The 13,343-nt window shown below is 44.8% G+C and overlaps 1 protein-coding gene and 1 long non-coding RNA gene across 8 annotated transcripts in view; one reads left to right on the top strand and one right to left on the bottom strand.

Annotated features, from left to right (window-relative positions):
- Positions 1 to 2,203: 2,203 nt before the first annotated feature.
- LOC139439013 (uncharacterized) lies at positions 2,204 to 8,280 on the bottom strand. The gene is made up of 3 exons (XR_011648783.1): positions 8,195 to 8,280; positions 4,894 to 4,985; positions 2,204 to 2,340 (listed from the first exon to the last, which is right to left on the bottom strand). It is a non-coding gene; the product is annotated as an uncharacterized lncRNA (long non-coding RNA).
- Positions 8,231 to 13,343, top strand: part of LOC101423095 (zinc finger protein 596-like) — a 59,458-nt gene continuing 54,345 nt past the window's right edge. For 2 of the 7 annotated variants that reach the window (XM_058296742.2, XM_004469067.5), the window contains exons 1-2: positions 8,284 to 8,595; positions 11,777 to 11,870. The gene's annotated coding sequence lies outside the window, so the exon portion shown is untranslated. Of the gene's footprint in view, positions 8,596 to 9,536; positions 9,648 to 11,776; positions 11,871 to 13,343 lie in introns of those variants that run through there. The other 5 variants (XM_004469064.4, XM_071215074.1, XM_004469065.4 and 2 more) reach the window with 5 other exon arrangements.

Below are 13,343 nucleotides of genomic sequence, written 5' to 3'. Positions count from 1 at the left end.
GCAATGCTTAATCCCCAAGGTTTGCTGTATGCCTGGGTTGGGCACAGAGAGAACAAAGCACATCAGCCAGTCTCCCCTGCCTGCCATCAGCCAACTCTCCTTTGCTAAATGTATAGCACAATTAACACTACTTTCTATTTGTACTAAGACCAAAGTTATAGAGCCCTGTTTTACAGAAACTTGCTGGCCTCCCATCTCTTGCCTAAGTGACATTGTGTCCTGGTTGCAAGGCACTTCTTTTCATCTAAGACAGAACCCTCCACAGGATTCTTTACAGTCAGTTTTGGCTAACAGGATAATGACACTCAGAAGCAGAGCTCCAGGTTGTCCCTGGGCAGCTTTGTGGTGCTCTATTGATGATGGATGAAAGCTGGAGACAACTCCAAGTTCATAAAGTAAAGTACTGACATACTCTAAGGAGGCCAAAAGAGCCAGTCAAAATGATTTCTGCCTGTGCTGAAGAACATCATTCAGTCTGTGAGAAGACTGCCCTGATGACCAGCCTAAGAGGCCATGAAGTCCTCTGTGGCGGAAGCTGGTCCTCTGCTTACTCTGTATTTGGCAGCTCTCAATTCAAATCTGAACAGCTTTTCACTCAAGGATACACTAGACCTTCTGGAAAATGAACAGAAAAGTGATGCACTTAAACTTTCATCTCACGGACTGATGACAGATCACCTTTAAAAACAGACTCTGTAACTCCATAAGGCAGCAGAATCCCTCCAATCCCACATGACTCATACAAAAAGGCTCTTAAAAGCCTCTCAGATGAATTAAGAACAACTTCAGAAGAAAATAAAACACTAAAGTGATTGCCCAAGAAACTGTGGGATGGAAACAAAGGAACAGATGGAAATGACTGAATATTCCATGCAAGAATGAAAGAGGTTGTGGAGCCTAAAGAGAGCCAGATAAATTTTCTCACTGAAACCAAGCTGTGAATGGTAAATTTTTCTGATCACTTAAGAGAAACTTGCATGGGTGAAGACAACTTGGAATTAGACAAAAAGAGGAAATCAGAAAATGGAGTACACATAGTTTATGAATCAGCAGTTGAGCTGAGTAAAGTATTACTATTGAGAACTTCATTCCTACCTCTAAAAGGCCCAAAGAAGAAAAACAAACATTCAAGAAAATAAGTGAGGAAAACAAATGTCTAAAGAGATTATAGGACACATAATAAGCCTGCAGAATGATCAAGCATGTTTGCAGTCAGAAAATTTACACCTGGAAAATGACAAAGAAACTTTAAGTACTTCTAAAGTACTTCAAAAACATGGGCTACAACTTGAGAGAAATTACACTGAGGAAGAATCTTCCTGCTTCTAAATAGCGAAATCGGGGAAGTGTATAGAAACGTGAACTTCTCACACCAGAAGTGCAACATCTACAAGAAGATGGCTGAAAACACGGACAATGAACTGGATAGAAGCAATTCCTTCTATTACACCAAGATTATATACTATGAGGAGAAAGCACAGGAAATGGGACTGGAAACTGTCCACTGAGAGAAATCTCAATGAGCTGAGAAAGGGAAATGATTAAAACAGAAAAATTTTGGTGAAATAGTTGAAACCTCAGTTTTTTTTCCCAGGTGGCCTTCTTGCCCATGTTGTTCCAAATCTGCAACCACCAAGAGCCTAAAGGTTTGATTCAGTTTTTTAAAACAAATATATTCTATTTTTTTTAGAAAGATTTATTGTATTTATTTACTCTCTCACCCTCCTCATTGTTTGAGATATCTGTCTGCTCTGTTTCCATTTGCTGTGTGCTCTCTGTGTCTGCTCATCTGCTCGTTCTCTCTTTAGGAGGCACTGGGAGAGAAGTGCTCAATTGCTTGAGCCATCTCAGCCCCCTGGTTTGTTGTGTCTCTCATTGTCTTTCCTCTTTGTGTTGCTTTGGTGCATCAGCTGACTATGCCTGCCTGACACACCAGCTCGCCTTCTCCAGGAGGCACCGGAAACTGAATTCAGGACCTCCCAAGTGGTAGGCAGAAGCTCAGTTGCTTCAGTCACATCCACTTCCCTGATTCAATTGTCATAGCTCCTGACTTCTGCCCATCCTCAACTAAGACATCTGCCAGGATTTTCACTCTAAAATAATTCAGATTGGCCTTTTAGTTTAACTGCTTTCATTTAATAAATGTTCTTAATGAATTTCATATTACTATAACTTCTAGGATGGTATACAAATAAATGTTTTTATTAGAGCTGTTCTGGATAATTTCTTTTCATAGGATTCTGTAGAATTAGACAATATAACCATTGTGTTTGAATTTGAAAAGGGTCTAATAGTGGGTTTGTTTATGATAGTCTTGGTCCTTAATATAAAGGCATTTTTCTGTGAGGCAAAGACAAAGAAAAAACAAAGCAAAAAATGAATATTTTTTCCCACTCCTTAAAACTATACAAAATGGTCTAATGTTATTTTTGAACATGTAATATGTCTACTTCAAATAGGAAATTTCATGTTAAGACACATCTGGAGCATTGTCACCAGAGATATGGCAAAGATCACCATCACGAGTTTCCTTGGCTTGTTTTGACTACATCATAAGGGTCTTTCAGCCACAGGAAAATTAAGCTCTCACAGCTGGCCTCTATTATGGTCCCAATACTTCCTTGAGCACCTATAGCAGATATTTCAAGGAGACTGGCATTCTGTGTGAATTAATTTCCTACTAAGGGATGTGCTATGAAGAATATAAGACTCTTGTTGGATAGAAACCATTGTGCTAAATTGTGACAGCTTGACTATGAAGAAACAGATAATTTCTAACATTAATGAGGAAATACAAGTGGTAAAATATCTGTGCAAAAGGCTTCAGAATAATGCAACCAAACTACAGTTGTGTATAGAATCCAAAATACCTAAAAATCTTCGTTCTGTAAAATTGCCCATTCTTCAGAATCTTGACTACTGCCCTAGAGTTTGCAATTCAGAAGACCTTCAACTGGAAAGTTTCATACAAAATATCAAAGAGTTTACCAGAACTTTTCACATAGCACAATATCCATGTGAAGATCCACCGAGAGCTATGTGAATTATTTAACTCTATCCATAAACCATATTTGTTATTCTTAGGTATTATGAATATATATTTAGTAAACGTTCCTCTAAGTAACTTTCTTAAGGTGACCTTTATAATGCCTTGTTCTTTCCATCACTATATCTCAGTGGCCCAGGTCAGGTCAGTGGCAGTTAAGAAACCCAGCCAGGTCGGGGGATGCTAGGTCCAGTCATCAGTCACCAATAGCTGGTCCCCCCAAGAAACTGTTAATTGTTTTATGTGAAAGACCTCAAGTACAGGTAAAAATATTTATGTTTTATAAACATTACTCTCATAGATATCTATTTTCAAAAAAATAATATCCAATGATTTAGAATTTTTAATCTGCTTAGAAATTCATTGCCTGGAGGAACAAGGCTAGGTATGTTCAGAACTTGCAGCCAGGCTCTCCTGAAAGCCTGTAAGCCCAGTTTTCTGCAGCTTTGGGGAGAAGCAGGTACAGCAGTAGCATAGGCATTGCTCTTGCTGCTCAGCCACATACCAGGTATCTACCACCACTCTTTCAACTCCAGAGTATCTCTGAGGTAGGGTGTTGCAAAGACTACAAATAGGATCCAAACCCCAGAAGAGGAAAGGGGTCTCTTCTTTTCCACCCCGGCTGGATCCAGACTGCACTGGGAGGCTGGAGGGTCCCTGGCAACCAACTCTGAATGTCCCAGCATCACACAGTCAGGGATTTGGGTGTGAGATGTAAACCTGAAGATGTGAGACATTTAACTTGTGGGCAGGTGGCTTGGTCATGAGGCTCCTCTGGGCAGTTTGCAGGAGCCACAGAGGGCTAACCTCAGGAATCAGCATCCTGTCAAATTTCATACCAAGGAAACTGAGGAAAGATCCTCCAGTGAGGACAATGAGTTTCTTGTAACTCCCTCACCGTAATTTCATCTACGTCAATGGAGTATCTCTTCTTCCCCTAAAGTACCAAAATTGAAAAAGTAAACACTATTTCTGTTTGGGAGATATGTCCATATGGACGTATGAAGTAATTACTTCAATGGGAGAGGTCCACTGTAAATGGGTGCCCTGGTGGCCCTAAACTTATCGGTGGCTCTTTGGTTGCTCTGACACCGTTCCTTCTGCTTTATAGGGTGAGACATATAAAAGTAGGTAAAAGGAGATGCAAAATGGATGAACACAGAGTCCTTACAGCAGAGCATGCCAGGAACTGGAAGACCTGAGCTGCAGCCTGAAGCCCCACCACCCACACTGCGCAGTACAGGTGCGGGGTGTCAGGTCACCTTTACAGGTCTGAGCTCCCTCCAGGCAGACACTGGCCCCTCACAAGAAGATGCTTTTTCCCCAACGTCTTCTTCCTGGGGCCTGCACCCCTCCCTGGCTCCACCCTAAGTCTGCCCATTCCTGCCAAACTGGGTCAGGATGGTGTACTGCCTGCTGAACTCCATCCCCAGTGGGGTCTCTCCCTGGGCGCAGCCCCTCATGGTCTCAGAGAAAGTGACCTGAATCCTGGAGGGCTGGGAGCAGGCTCTGAAATCTTTGCTGCCCTAATCCCGCCCCTCCAAGCTACCCTTTGCCCCTTGCTCCCTGCTCCTTGCTGGTGGGGCAACACCTTCAGGGTAGGGGGCCTTATTTATTCAGAAAACATTAAAAACTGCCAAAACCAGGAAAATATTATGGCATACTTTAAGGGCTTACTGGACTTTATCAATGATCTCTTAACACATACAGCTTAAGAATATACTGTCTCAGTTGGAGACAAGTTCTGAATAAATCTGAATCTGAGTCCATGTGGAACAAGAGATCTAGGTCCTGCCCAAGAGTAGTCAAGAAAGAGCATGAGAAGAGATCTTGTTTCCTTTGCTTACTTGATTCACATCCTGGTGTGTTACACACTGAACACTGAAAAACTGTTATGATAAATCATGGTCAACTTCATCGTGCTTAATCCCCAGCAGGCCTAGTTAAAAACAAGAAAAGAAGATCATTGTTTCACTCAAGTATAAGAAGAAATTAAAATGTTTATTATGCTTGCTAATAAATGATGGGGAATTTACTTTACATGAATCTCCTTTCATATGAGGAGAAGAAATGACGATCAATCTGAGACCTGAAGACTGAGAAGGAAGCAGACAAGCAAAGTATGAAAAAAAAAAAAAAAAAAAAAAGCACATTCCTGGCTGTAGTCACAGAAAGGGAGAATTTGCAGAATGCGGAAAGCAGTTTACTAGTTCAGGGAAGAGAAGAGAGAATTGGGGGAGTGATTGGGAGTTAAATTGTAGAGTTAGTCTAAAGGCAGATCATATGGGTCCTTGGTAGGACAGATAGGACACGTTAACTTTGAACTTTATTCACAGAATCTATATATGGAAAGGGGCTGGAACCATGATGTGACTGGGGCGGACGGGGAGCAGAGCAGAAGCAGCAGGATGAGCCTGGCTCTAGAGCTGCTGTGGTAGAAACAGCAGGAGATAAGGTTGGAGACCGAGATTCAGGCTACACTCTACAGGGCATCATTATTTTCAGTGTTTATTCCCTGTAAGCTTTAGGACATTTATGCTTAGAGAACTGAGGAATAACTTCATGAATCAAATAATTGGAGGAATGCTCATGTCTGTCTGACCTACTGAAGTAGGGAATATAAAACAGACAAGAAGTAGGTTCTACCTAATCTACTGAATCTGTCCTAACTATTGTGTATTAGGGAAATTCTCGAAAAGATGGACATGAGCCTAGAGTGAGAAAATATTGCTAGGCCCACTGCAGTGGACCTTGGCTATGTCAATGCTGGTCCTGCCTCAACAACGTTGTCCATCCCTTTACATGTCCTCTCTGTCTAGCTTCCCTTTGGCACAGAATCCTATGTTCCCCTCCTATTAAGTCCCATCCAACACTAAGATAACAGCAGCCCCAAAGCCCCCACCATGCTAACCACTGTCCTCTTGCTCTCTTTTCAGAGCTAAGCTTCTTAGAACACTTACATGCATTCCCTCTCTGCACTTACTGGTCTTTATTTCAACCCACTTGATCCTGAGCATGTCAACCCTAACAACCACTCCATATTACTGCAATTATTTCCAATTACTTTCAAATTTTTACATGCAATGGCCACTTTCCTTTCTTTATCATGCTTGGTCTTTTCTTCCAGGTTTTGCAGCACTGTTTATAGATATGATTGTATTCTACAGCCACCACCATCCTGGCTTCTCCATCTTTCCTCTTGGGTTTCCCTCTAATTCTGTTTCTTACCTCTCAGTGTCCTCTTCCCGTTAACCCCTTACATGTTGATGGTCACCAAGGTTTACTCTTCTGCTCACCTGCCTTCTCACTCAACCTACTCTACTTGACACATCCAAACCTACGGCTTAAAATCCCTCAAAATGGCCATGACTCCCAACTTTCACATCTAGCACTCATCTTTTTCCTGAGCCCCACATCTGAATTTCTCACTGCTCTCTCACTGGTACCTCAAACTAAAGCTGCTACTCCACAGTTCTTACTTTCCAGGATGAATGTCACTGCTACCCACCCAGTTCTCTAAGCTAGTATTTGGAAGGTTTCCTTGATACTCCCAACTCTCATTTTTTGGCATAATTAGTCATAAATCTGCATCAGCACTACTATGTATCTTTTCTCAATTTCATCGCACTTCCTCATTCCTCTTGTCATACACATAGTCCAGGATTTCATCACTTGTAGCCTGGAAGATTTCATCCCAGTAGTTTCTCGGCCTCTGGCTGAGGTCCCTCAATTTTTATTCTCTACACTGCTGCACTGAGATTTATAACATTAAAATGGCCCTTATCTAAAATCTTTCAATAGTTATTGTAGTCAGCACAATAAAATTCAAATTCCTCAGCATTCTAGATCAGAAATCTAATAGGCTGGCTGAGATCCACCTCTGCAGCTCATCTGCCACCAAGACCTCAGAGCTATCGCACAGTAGATGTCAGTATATGTCAGAGAGAGTCCTACGGATCAGTCCCTCAAGATGGTAATAAAATTTTGGTCAAGTAAGTTTGCAAAAGTGGGGAAACATTTAAACACAGCAGTGGGCATTGAGAATATACAAGAGAGCAGAGAAGAACTGAACTCCAGTTTTTCCCTGAATAGCTACTAACATGTCTATGTTTGAGTCAGTTTGAGAAATGTTATTGAAGGCATTTGGGAAAATTAACTGCCTCATCCTTCACAATCCCCCTACTGGCATTCTCCTCCTCAGGCATAGTGAACTTCACTCACTCTCTAAGGAAGTTATGCTTATGCTTGCCTCTGGGCCTTTGCATGTACTCTTCCCTCTTTGGACCAGCATCTGGCTGGCACCTTTTGACCTCCAAGGTCTCAGTTCAGTGGTCCCTTCCCCATGAAATCTTCCTTCCTCCAAAGCAGGTGGCTGACTCTCCTCTGAACCTGCCCTATTGTAATACATCCCCTTGTACTGCATTTTCTTTTTTAATTGTCTGCCTTCTCCACTAAACTGGGCAACTCTTAGGGCAGAGTATGGATGTGTTTTGATTGCTGTTTTACTCTCAAGAAGCAGCCCAGAGCTTGGTACTGAGGAGAATCTCATTAAGGATTACAAGCATTAGTGAATCCTCTTAAAGCCTGAGATCCAGAGTGGAAATCAAGCCAGTGCAGTTGCTTCTATATTCAGCAAGTGCCTAGGACAACCATTCACATTTAGCAAAATGCTAATGAGGAACTAACTATGATTGCATTTAAAACCATAAGGCCCTGAGAGACTATATACTTCCCTCTCAGCGGTCGGAAGAAATACAGGAGAGCAGAGAGCTTCCTCCAGCCTTGGTGGTTCAAGTAATAGCTGATCTCAGGCCTAGAAAACTTGCACAGGAAGGCACTTAGCTTTCCGGAGTTTGAATTGGAAGGTAGAAACTGCACTGGAACAGAAGGTACAGGCTACTGGGGCTGGACATCCATCCCTCCGGCCTGACAGAAGAGAGAGATGCAGCCTGTGAAGATGTGCTGGGGGTCTGCAGGGCATCCAGAGCCTTGTTCACACCAAGCCCCCCTGAGTGCAAGGGCCTCCCCGCGGCCACCTGCGCGGTCGAGCCTAGACTCTCTTTCAGAGTGTCCCTGAGCTCACTCTACCCCTACAAGCAGGGCGTTTGCGGAAGGTTGGTTTGCAAACTTCATCAGAGAGAGACCCACCTGCTGCCCGCGGGGCCCTGTGAGCCAATGCGTGAGGGCGCGCCGGCCCGAGTCAGCGAAACGCACGGCGCAGCCGCCACCACCAAACCGACATGTTGGAGCCAGCGCCGCCGCCTCCTTCCCTGCACCCTCCGACCAGGACTGAGAGGGGGCCGCCACTCCTCCGCCTCAGCGCCCGCCGCCCGCCCGCCCTGCCTGGGCCGCAGCCTCTTCCGCCCCAGCCCCGGTCCCAGCCCCTGCCCCAGCCCCAGCCCCGCCGCTCGCCGCCTGCCCGCTCTCCAGGCCCAGCCGGTTCCCCAGGACCGGCGGGTTCCCCCGCCCCGCTCCTCCGCCCCGCTCCACCTCGGGCCCGCAGCGGCCGCCGCGCGAACATGGACACCACCAGCGCCTTCGCCCGGGAGGTGAGGGGTGCGCGGGCAGCGGGCCGAGCCCGCCGCGGGCCGGGGCTGTGTCTCCCACCGCGGGAGGCTGAAGGCTTTGGGCGGGCGGGGGTGCTTCCTGCCCGGGCGGCAGGGCTGAGCCGACAAGCCAGGGTCCAGGCCTGGGCGCGGCGGTGGCCCCGAGCGCGGACCCCACCCGCCTCTCCAGCGCTTGCCCAGTCCTGCCTCGGCCCCTTGGGCCCCGGTTCCGCTAACGTCACCCCTGGAGGCCCAGAGGCTCCTGCTCGCTGTGCCCGCCCTACCCTGGGCCCCGCGGCGCCGGGAGCCAGCACCGGGCTTAGGACGCGGCGCCGCTGGCGTGCGGGGTCGGGGGCGGGAAGCGGGAGCGTCCCGGGCGCTGGGCGGAGCGGGGCCTCGGGCCTCCGGCTGCTCTGGCCGCTAGTGGCTCCTGGGCTCTGATCCCCGCGAGGGGAGCTGGAGTGCTCTCCCTCTCTTCCAGGATTCGCGCGCCTGGGAAACGGGGTTAGTAAGTGGACAAGGGGCGGCTTCTTTTCCTTTACAGTCGTGCCCATAACCCTCTTACAGCTCTGTGACCCAACGTGACCGCGAAAAAGTTGGATTGAAAAGAAGGGTGTTTGCTCTTCCTCAGTCCACTAGTAATCCAGCTTTGCCCTCCAGCCCCCCACCCTAGCACCCCCTCTCCAGGTCGTTCATCCTGGGCTTTGGTCGCAGGAAATATTTACGTGTGAATAGCTCCCCAAACCCGGAAGCAAGCTGTCTGCGGCCTTAAAGCTTTCTAGTTGCGTCTCTAATCATTCCAGGTGCTGGCCTTGCGTAGGGCCCCATCCTACTTACCAGAATGGATTGGGGGCGGTGGTGGGTGGTGATTTATTAATAAAATGCTGTTACAGGTGGAAACTATTGTCATGTGTTGAATTGGATTTTCTTCCACTAAAGGTAAACCAAGTTTGAAAAAAATCCGATGCGATAGTTTGAGATGCCTTGATAATATTATTGGAAAAACTTGCTGCATCGCACAAGATTTTTATGATTTGGTTTATAAGAGAGTTACGGTCAGTAACTTTCCTTTCCATTTGCAGTGCCATAATTTGAGAGCCTCCAGTTATGTTGCAGTTAAAACCATTCATTGCCTTACAAATTATTTTAGAAGTGATTTGTTTTCCATTAATGGGTACATACACTATCATAACCGCAGTAGTTGCAGCATGTATTGAACGATGTCTTGCAAAGTTCATTAGTAATGATTTTCTAAGTAGCAAAATATTTCCTAATTTTTGATGGTCAGAGAATTTGTGATAATACCACAAGTGTTTTAGGTTTGAAAGTTGAATTTGTTTATTGAATGTATGATTCATTGAAATACTGGTTCCGTGAGGGCAGGGCCTTTGTATTCTCTTGCCCCGCCCCCCTCCAAACAGCTGCTTAGCAAATACATGTTTAATGAGTGAGTATTAAATAAGAATGCAGATTTTAAAAATTTTCGTAACCATAGAATATTTTTAATGGTAATTTTTAATGAACAAGGAAGAGGATTTTTAGAGTACTTTTAAGATGAAAATATTTAATTCTGCATTAGGCATTATGGAAGTTGACATTAAGCACATTATTAAGCAAAGTGTTTCTATTAATCCTGAAAATATGTAATCCATCACTAGTTTTTACTTTGAAAAAGCAAAATTAAGAATGGTATTGACTACTTATAAAGGGGAAGTGGGATTTTAAAGTTTAAAAATTGCAAAATGAAAATTTTCTTATCGTTGCTCATTTTCCTACTTAAATAATTTTCTTTTATATCTTTGGCCTTTTTTATCAACTGAAAATTACATTTTGTTTTATTCTTAATTCATGTTGTCTTGCTGAATTTAAACTTTCTGGAGAGATTAGTCTGACTTTAAAATCCATCTTCTTGTACCTGCTTGAGTTGTAGTGCTTCTGAAATGTTTCTTCCAATTCATGATATTAAAATTGGGAGATTAAGGATTCCTCTAGGTTGTTGGCTATTCTCACAAAACAATTTAAGAATATTCCAGTTTAGGTTGGTCAGTAAAAGAGTTTATTGAGAAATGAGAGAAAAGAACTGAAGCCCAACCCAAGGTGTAGACGCCTGCTCCTCCTGGCAAACAGAAGCATTTGGTTTGAGGGCTGCTTTTATTAAACCATCATTCTCCACTCCCCTTTCCTAACGTTGGGGGAAAAGCCCTAGCTCTTTGCTGTCCTGATTGGTTGCTCCACCTTTAGCTGAAATTGGACACTGATGAAGCTTTTTGTTTGGGGTTATCCAGGACCAGCGGGAAGGCCTGTTTGGAGTTATGGGGGGCTTCCCATTGACCCCAGAAAGAGTTCCAATTGCGATCTTGTAGCCAGGGTATAGGCGGGATCTTTTCCACTTTGATCTTAGTAGCAGCCTTCCCTCAGGGGGATTCTGAGAGGGATTTCAAGGCCAGTTCTCTGCCAGGTCCCAGCTGTGACCCATCTTCTCCTTTCCTTGTACTAACCTGCCCCAACTCCCTCCTCGGAGAGTTTACACCCTTATTCTTAAGGAGTTGCTGAAGGGTATACTCATTCTTCTGCAGCTGCTTCCTGCTGGTTAGGGGGAGTAGGCCCTATCTGACAGGGTCTAAGATTCCATGGTTCTTCTACTGAGGTTACAGACAGATGGGCCTGGCACTGTGGTTGGAACTGGATGGATGAAATCCCCGTGTCACCAATATCTTGTTCTGGAAGGCATTGATTCTGGAAGAAATAAACTTAGTTAGAATTTTGAAGATATATTGCCCCACTAAAAGGATAAAGAAGATGATGGTAAGTGGCCTATAAAGGGGGCCAACCATAACATAGGGACCACAGGTTTGAGAAAGGCAGGTGTCTCCAGAGGCTGTGTCCTCCTGAAGTGGGTGGGTTTCATCTTCAAATGCTGTCTAGAGCTATTCCAGAGTGATTACATAGAAACAGTGTTCTTTCTTGAAGCTTCCAACTAGTTATTTTATGTGGTATAGTATACTCAGTGAGTATTTAAATGGACTCTGAGGAGCTGATGGTTTCTGGGGTTCTGAAGATAAAAGGGAAACTACAGTCATGATGTTTATAGGATGCTTTGCAGTCTTCACAGCCTATTGTTGAGCTCTTTCCCCATAGCAATATTCCTTCTGTTTTGATATTTGTACACTTTCTCTCTTCCTAGCAAAGAGAAGTCCAAGGAGTTATCACCTTCTCTTTGGAGCCCAATTCTGAGCTCCACCAACACTGTGCACTGTCAGAGCTACTGATTACTGCAGGTGAGCAGAGCACTGCTGTGACGTAAATACAAGGACGTGTGGGTGGGCAGATACAGGCTTATGGCCCTCCCAAGTGCAACACAGAGGAATGCTCTCACTTGCTTGATGAACTGTTGTCAGGCATTTATAGGGGGACCAAGAACAGTCCTGAGACTCAGCAATGTTTCATGGGGAAGAGAAAAAATAAAATGAGAGCACTTTATTTGTCACTGTGGGCCTATATGTATGTGAGAGAGAAACAGGGCACAGAAGTGGGTGCTATAGATGGAGTCACAGGTCACAGATTTTCAGCACAGTGTGTTGTCATCTGCACTGTCTGTGCAATGCACCAAACATGAAGTGGTAGATGGAGAATGTATTAGTTAGCCAAAGGGGTACTGATGCAAAATACCAGAAATATGTTAGGTTTTATAAAGGATATTTATTTGGGGTAGAAGCTTTCAGTTACCAGGCCATAAAATGTAATTACTACCCTCACCAAAGTCTATTGCCACGTATTGGAGCAAGATGGCTGCTCACATCTGCACAGGTTCAGGCTCCCTCCTCCTCTTAAGGCCCCATGATCACAGCTTCTTCCAGTATTAGCTGTAGGCTAGGTTAAGTCTAGTTTCTAACGGGGCTTTTTCCTCTCTGGGCTCAGCTGCTCTGCTCTCTTCAGCATCAGCTGTAGACTCTCAGGCTTTCTCTTTTCAGGGCATCTCCCCTGTCTATGATCTGTCTCTATTTCTCTATTCTTTTACTGTGTGTTTACTTCCTTGGGCTCCATTATCATATCTCCAACTAACTCTTCTGCCTTGTTATTTTCTCTGTGATGCCCTGCCCACCAGGGACTCAGAGACATGGCCAAATGAAAGTCTTAAACACAATTTAATCAAGTAAAATTGAAACCTCTGAATCCAATCCATGGTCATATGTCCAGAGGGACAGACCAGTTCACAAACAAAAACCAATACCCAATTTTGGAATTCATAAACAATGTCAAACTGCTGTAAAGAGTTACCTGACAAGGGCACAAGCAGCGCACTAACCATTACAAAATCTGTATGGTGGGTCTCGAGCTGTTTAGTGTATGATTTTTTCAGCTTTTTTGCATTTGACATATTTCATAATGAAATTTGGGGGGAATAATTGTGTAGAAAAGAGATGGAGAGTAAAGATGGTGTGTGAGCAGGTGTGTAACAGAAGGTATACATAGGAAGCCTGTGATGTGACTCAGCAGCCCCCACGGAGGGGACAAGGGAGGTGCCCCACGTGGAATCCCGGTTATGGTGATGGCTGGGGAAGGACAGAGAACAGGTGAGGGTACATTCCATTCAGAGAGGACGACAAACACAACTGCCTCAGGACTGAGGAGACCTCGGGTACCCCCAGGTCCACTAGGTTCACTGTTCTGGAGAACCCTCTCAGGCCAGGCAGAGTTCTCATGTTTTGACCAACCATTCCCTTCAGGCAGTGAGGCCTGGATGTAGCTTC

The sequence above is a fragment of the Dasypus novemcinctus genome, chromosome 5, assembly GCF_030445035.2.
Source record: "Dasypus novemcinctus isolate mDasNov1 chromosome 5, mDasNov1.1.hap2, whole genome shotgun sequence".
NCBI classification, from domain to species: domain Eukaryota; kingdom Metazoa; phylum Chordata; class Mammalia; order Cingulata; family Dasypodidae; genus Dasypus; species Dasypus novemcinctus.
The sequence above is the reverse complement of the archived record's forward strand: the minus strand, read 5'-3'. Positions and strand labels throughout refer to the sequence as shown.